The following is a 7,766-nucleotide window of genomic DNA, read 5'->3' as shown; positions in this document are numbered from 1 at the left end:
TAAGGAAGGGCTGTAGTCCCTACTATGACCAACAAGTGCTCCAAGTTCTCATCCCTCTCCGCAGGCCAAGTTGTGTTAGATACATATCCCAGGTTGGTCATGTGCCTTCTTCTAATCCTTATGTTGTATTCGTTACATGGTCCTGCTTTTCAGATCGTTTGTTCAGATTGAATAAATATGGTAAAAAACATTTTAAAAAGCATAACCAACACCTTTCCTGATCTTAAACTACACAGTCACCCCTTTTTCTATTCAAACAATTGCCTCTTGGCCTATACACAGGTGAGCATAAGTAATTGTTCTGAAACCCCCATTCTTCTCACTGGTATCCAAAATGTGTTATAATCCACATGGTCAAATGCCTTTGCATGTTCAGGAAAGCACAAGTAAACATCGTTCTGCTATTCTCTGCTTTCCACCAACATCGTGCTGACAACAGCAATGGTGTCCCTTATTTCATGTCTCCTTCTGAATCTGGCTTGGATTTCTGGTAGCTTCCTGTCTTCAACAGCAAAGCTTTAGTTTGACGTGAAATTACTGAAATTGTTTGATAATTTCCCCTCGCTATTAGATCACCCTGGTGGCACAGAAGGTCAGCAGTTCAACACTACTAGTTGTTCAGCAGGAAAAAGATGAAAGTTTCTATTCCCATAAGGTTTCCAATTCCCATAAGGAGTTATAGTCTTGGAAACCCACCAAGGCAGTTCTACTCTTCCTCTAGGGCCGTGATGAATCAAAATCAACTGGACAGCAGTGAGAGAGTGAGTTTCTTTGGAATGAACACATCATGCTTATCTTCTAGTTGGTTGGCCAGGTACCAGTCTTCCAACTATCTCTGCATGGATGAGTGAGTGCTTCCATTTGTTGAAACCTTTCCATTGGGATTGTGTTAGCTCCTGGAGATCTCTCCAACCCCATCCCCCACTTCTGCTTTAATTGCATCTTGGATTTCTTCAACATCATGGGTTCTTGATCATATGTGAGTCAGCTCCTGACAGGGCTGAAAGTCTCGGTCTTTTTTTTTTTTTTTTTCAGTACAGTGCCTCTGTATTCCTTCCTTCTTGCTTGGTGCCTCTATCCCATTCCATAGGAACCCTGGTGGTGGAATGGGTAACACGTTGGGCTGTGAACCACTGCAGTTCAAAATCATTAGCTCAACTGTGGGCGAAAGAGGAGGCTTTCCACTCCTGTGAAGAGTGACAGCCTCAGACACCACAGGAGCACTTCTGTCCTGCCCTCTGGGGTTGCTGAGTCGAGGCTGGCTAGATGGCAGGGAGTTTGAGTTCTAGCTACTCTTTTTTTTCCTGGTGGTTCCTATGAATCCCCTAATTTGTAATACCTGCTACACGCTGCTGGTGGCAATGTCAGATAAGCACTGGGCTACTAACCTCAAAGTTGGAAGTTCAAAGGCATCAGCCACTCTGCCAAGAAAAAAAGTGGCTGTGTACTTCCTTAAAGATTTACAAATCCTCAGAAACCCTGTATATGGTCACTATGAATTGAAAGAGACTCTCTCGTGGGTTTGCATGCTGCCAGTGCGTATCTAAACTACAGGCAAGAGTCCCTGCCGCTTTTTATGGCCAAGACTTCTATATACCATTTCCTACAAATTACTCCACTCGAATGTCTAAAAGATACCATCTTTTGCAAAATAGTGGACTGATCAGACCTAAGCTAGGCCTTTCCATAAAAAAAATTCTAAAGATGACAGATATCATAGACAGAAAATTAATAAAACGTGCAGAAGCATGCCCCAAAATAAGAAATAAAATTACAAAACCTAGAAAACTCTTAGAAGTCCTAGAAAGGGAGTAAGTAGATAGGATTGGAGATGTTGAATTCTGGGAATGGAAGACAGCCCAAGAGGAGTAACAGAAAGATTAGTTGGAAAAATCTGAGTAAGAACAGCCAAGTGAACCAACATTATCACAACCTCCAGGCAGGGTCGAGAGGGACCTTGGGTAAAAGAGACATGGAAACATTAAAAGTGGCCAAAAATGACTGTGAAAATGGAAAACATCCACACCCATAAGAATAAATGGAAAGCTAAAGCACCAAGAAGCATATTCCATTTCTCTGCAGAACTCAGAGACGAGGTACATTAGCCTCTCAGGAGGCCCTTCCCCTTTCCCCTTCGCAGGTCTGTTCATCATGTGGACACTACTTGTGTCAGTCTGGGTACTTTAGAGAAACAAATCACAGACACTCATGTATAAGAGAGAGTTTTATATAGAGGTAAGTGCACATCAAGAAAACATCCCAACCCAGTGCTTTCCAAGCCCACAAGTCCAACATCAACCCATAGGTCCAATACCAATCCACAAAGTCCTCCAAGTGAACATTGCCAGTTAAAGCAGGGAACTGGCGAAGGCAGCTGCATCCTGGTCTGACCATCACAAAGCAAGAGACCTGAGAACTAGAAAGGTGAGGCTCACCGAGCTGTTTATCTCCCCACCTTTCAGTTAGCCCCACATGTGTTTATTGGCCAGGTTGGCACAATAAACATGAACAATCTCACTACTTAACAGAGAATCACAATTATAGAAGTGAACATGTAATCAGCGTTCTCCCAGCACTGAGAAAAGTCACAGTCCTAAAAACAATATAATCAATAAGTTCAAGTACTTACATTAGAGAAAATAGTATTAATAGGCAAAGAAGAAAAAGCTTTTAAGTAAATACAATGAGTATATCCAGGAGGGTACAGAAAAATAGCACAACCACACAAAAGAACTAAATTAACATCTCAAAAATAGGGAAAAAAGTGATTAAATTAAAGAAACACTGTATTAAAGATAATAGGCTCTGTTTAAAAAGAAATTGTAGAGTGCCTGGCATATTCAAGATAGACCCCAGAGTTCTAGGATCTGTCTAATAGTTGCTTCACATTGAGCTACTATTGAGGGAAAAAGTTATTCAATCACTAAAGAATTGATAGCTAAAAATTCTGTCCGAAATTTTAAAAAGAAACCCTTTAACAGAAAGCATATACTAAAGACCGTGCAGATTGTTAAAAGATGAGAGACAAAAGACAACCATAACTTCAGAAAACTAGGAAAAGGATAAAATGACACCAAATCTTGCATGGTGGAGCAAGATGGAAATGCATATCAACTGTCTCGAGAGCAACCCACGAAGCAGGATGGTGATGGAGTCATGCATCAGCAGAAGAACTAAGGGAGTGGAACTTTCTCCTCGGATTCTAAAACTAAGCTGAGATTCAAATATCGGGGTAAAAGGAAGGCATTTTTCTGCATGCCAGTATTCAAAATATTTACCAGCGAAAGACTTCTGTGAGAACAACTGAAATATGAGCTCCAGCAAAGAAATGTGTACTGGCACAATCCAGAGTGCCTAATTCCCTTCCACAAACCTATTTTTCTACCAAGCTTCACTATTTCAGTGAGTGGCACAAATTTTCAACCCTGAGACTTAGGAGTCATCACTTAGTCTTCATTTTTCTTTTCTCACCTACATTGAATTCAACACGATGTCACATAGTTCTACCCAAATATCTTCCATCTCTATTTTCCCTCTACCTGCCATGCTATTCAAATCTGCCACCTTAATTCAAAATATCATCAATGTCACCAATTTTTCTTTCATATATTAGAGTGGTTTTTCTAAAGCAAACATTAGAAAGTGTCCTTCTCTGCTCAATACCTTTATTGGTTTTATGTTGTGCCTTTAATAGATTCCACCTCCTTAGAAGAGCCTAGAATTCTAATCCTTACCTGGCTTAGCCTATTTCTCTAAAATCATATTGTATCACTCCTTGCCTTACTAATTAAGCATCACTGGTCTAGCATCTTTCTGTTGCTAAAATTCATTCATTTCTTTTCTTCCCTAGGGTGCTTGCATTTACTGTCATGTCCAGGTGAAATGCATTTTGACCATCCTTCATGTGAATGTTTCATTGTCACCTTAGAGTCTCTGTTCAAACATTGCTTCCTCAGGGAGAACTACATTTTTAAATATTGCCCTTCTATGGATACTTGCTTTATAACACTGTATTTTCTTTCTATGTGACACTTACCACAATGTTTAATTACTTATTTTTGTGACTATTTTGTCCCACTAAACTTTAAGCCAAGGACAGTGATTTATTATTGTTGTTATTTAACAAGTTCCTATCAACCTGAAAGGGACTAATTTTATTCTTGGCAGACAGCCCTCTTATCCCTGATGAAACAGATACTGGAAAGCTCTTAGACTACATCAGAATTGAGGTGATACAAAATCGTTGCTTGATAGATGTAGAAAGTAAGAATGAAATGTCAGTGACAGCCCATAACAATATCACCAACATCCACCACCATCAAGTATAATCGGGCTCATAGAAGCCCTGTGTGAAGTTTACAAGATGCAGATATTTACAGATCAGGCAGCCTCGTGTTTCTCCCTCAGAGAAGCTGGTATATTTGAACAACTCTTCGTGCTTGAGGTTAACACCCCAACACGTAAGCCCATGGTACTACCAGGAGGGCTGTAAACATCACAGGTGGCATTAATGGTGTCCCAGGATGGAATTCTTCAATGATCAATAACCTTGAAAAACTGGCCAGAATGAGCCTGAGAGCTGAAGCTAAGCTCATCTATTACCCCCTTTCCTTAGCCCCACCAACGTGTTTGTTTCATATAAGAAGTTGAGCGTGAAGTGTCAAAACCATGCTGCTCAAGACTCCTCCTTTGAAAGAACTGGGCATGAAAGCAGAATGGGTTTCCCAACAATTCAGAGCAGAAGTCCTGAGCACCCAGAGATTCAGGGAGGTTGTCTGGAGGCCTGCTTCTATTCAAAGGATAGCTGAGGGCAGCACCCTGACTGTTGCAGGCAGCCAGGTACTGCAGAGCTGCAAACCAAAACCCCAAACCAAATGCCAGCCCATTCAGAATGGGCTGCCAGCCCATTCAGAATCAGAGTGACCCTGCCTAGGGTTGCCTTCAATGTTCACTGTAAACAGCCTCCCCTTTCTCCTGCTGAGCAGCTGGTGGGTTTGAAATGCCAACCTTGTGGTTAGCCAAGCATGCCAATGTTTACCCTAGTTATATCTGAAGCACCTGTCCTCTTACCATATTCGCCTCCCCCCTCCCCCCTTCTCCAGCTGAAGCCTCTGTTGTTGTTGTAGGCCCTACTGAGTCAGTTCCAGCTCATAGCAAATCTACGCACAGCAAAATTCAGCTCAGTCCACTGCTCAGCCATCCTCACAATGGTGGCTGTGTTTGAACCCATTGTCTTAGTCAATCCATCTTACTGAGAGCCTTCCTCCTTCCCATGGACCCTCCACTTTGCCAAGTATGATATCCTTGTCCAGCGCTGGTCTCGCCGGACAACAGGTCCAAAGAACCTGAGATGGAGTGGTGCCATCCTCTCCTCAATGGCTGACTTCTTTCAAACCGGATTGCTTGTTCTTCTGGTAGTTTCTTTCGTCGTCGTCCTTATGCATTGTCCAATTTTCATAAGTATGTGAAGTGATTGCAAATATGGTCTGGCAAATCTTAGTTCTCAAAGTGACATCCTTGCTTTTCCACCCTTTAAAGAGGTCTTGTGCAGCAGATTTATCCAATGTCGTATGTGATGTGATTTTTCTGGACTATGGTTTCCATGGGCACTGATGGTGAATCCAAGCAAAACGAAATCCTTGACTCACACAACAAAAAAGACTTGACAACTTCAATCTTCCGTTTACTATGCTGCTGTATCTCAGGGAACAATTATCCTTTCTCATTAGCCACAACTGGACGGGGATCATCACATTATATGTGTGATACCCGTAGGCTTCTCAGATATATTTGAGGAAGATATTGTAAGAGCAAGCAAATGTGAGAGCCGGGGAGGGGGTCAAGCCCAAACCTAAGAGAATTAGACATGGTTGGCATTGAGCTTCAACCTAATGATGAAAAGATAGAGAGGCACGGCTTTTCCACTTAGGTAGATGAAGACCTGAAAGAATTAGAACAAAATATTGATGATGACCCACAGAGCCAGTCCCTGTGTATACACTTTATATACTTTGATGCATTCAAGCCTCTCAAAAATCATAGTAATTAAATACAAGTAGTTTCAATTTTCAGAAGAACAAGGGGGGAGCGGGGAGGCAAGGGAAGGGGATGAGGACCTGATGCCAAGGGCTTGGGTGGAGAGCGGATGTTTTGAGAATGATGAAGGCAGTGGGTGTACGGGTGTACTTTGCACAGTTGATGTACGTATGGATTGTGGTGGGAGTTGTGTGAGCCCCTAGTGAAGCAATAAAATAAATAGATAGATAGATAGATAAATAAATAAATAGATAAATAAATAAATAAAATGCTGCTCATGCAAACTAATAAAGTTTGGAGCCAGTATTTAAAGATAAAGTCCAGAGGTTCCCTGTGTAACTACTGTGCTCACTCTCTTTTGAATACTATTGTGAGTAGACAGACATGTCAGTGTCACCGTAAAAATGCAGGTTCTAGATTGCAGCGAGTCGAAAGGCGATCAAAACTGCCCTACCCCTCTGAGCTGCCGTGAGTAGATCGTGACTAGATTCACAGACTGCTGAGGCAGAAACTTCACCAAAGCACCTCTTGGTTAGCTAGTGAAATGGCTTATCCCCTCTAGTCTGACATCTTGGAGATGGGCGGTAGCTTGAATGAGAGTCAGAAAAAAGATTTTCTATAGGAATTACTCTCTTTGTCTGAGGGAACAGCATTGGCCAAGACGTTGACTTGAAATAACTGTAATTCTTTGTTTTTTATTAATAAATCACTTTTGGAGGGGGGCTCTTACAGCTCTTATAACAATCTATACATCACTTGTATCAAGCACATTTGTACACATGCCATCATCATTTTCAAAGTATTTTCTTTCTGTTTGAATTCTCCCTCACCCACGCTCCCACCCTCATGGACCCCTGATCAATTATAAATTATTATTATTTCATCACACTAGAGCTTTGCGTTTCCCTAAGAAGTCTTGTTAGTGATGGCTTAGCATATAGAACATAATATACCAGGACGACATCAGCGTCACAACCTTACCTTAGTGTCTTTGATAGTGTTTGTTTGAATGATTTTTAATAATGTATCATGTCTCTGCTTTTAATTGGGTAGTGCAGGTTAAACTTAATGACCCCTTTGATTCAAGAAGCTATTATAGAATTAAGAGTATCCTACAGCTGTACCTAAATAGCCAAGTTGACCACATTTTTTGATTGATGTAGGTCCAGTGTGTGATGTGGCTGGAGCCAGCGATCTCTGATCTAGATGTTTATTTATCCACCTGGAAGAACAGTGCAAGTTCTTCTTCATGAGTAATGAACTTTGCTTTTAATGTTTTAGAAAGCCACATCCTCATGAACAGAAGAAAAAAAGAGTTTGATTTTGCATTGAATCCCGAAGTATAAATTATAATGGCAGAGCCTGTCGTTCTTTCTAGAAATGTGTTAATGTGCCCAGAGGCTAGTAAGCATTGGGGCTATTTCATACGCAGGATAAATAAAGGCATGAAGCCACTGGTTTTATTTTTGTAAGTGTATTTAGCTTTCTAGAAATAAAAACTTCTCTGAAAATGAAAATGGAGAACCAGCATCCATCTCTTGCTTAACCCTACACTGGGCCGCTCCCTAAGTGCCAACAGCCTATAGAGTGGAGACAACACACAAGTGGGAATGGAACCTGCAACCATCCAAGTGGAAAGCAAATCCAAGTATCTATGGACAAAAATTATATTTTTCATCCATTCAACCTTGTGTTCAATAACACAGCTCAGCAATGGCATTTTTTTTTTT

The sequence above is a fragment of the Echinops telfairi genome, unplaced genomic scaffold, assembly GCF_000313985.2.
Source record: "Echinops telfairi isolate 266 unplaced genomic scaffold, ASM31398v2 ScPeMD7_18;HRSCAF=68, whole genome shotgun sequence".
NCBI lineage: Eukaryota > Metazoa > Chordata > Mammalia > Afrosoricida > Tenrecidae > Echinops > Echinops telfairi.
Note: the sequence above shows the minus strand (reverse complement) of the source record.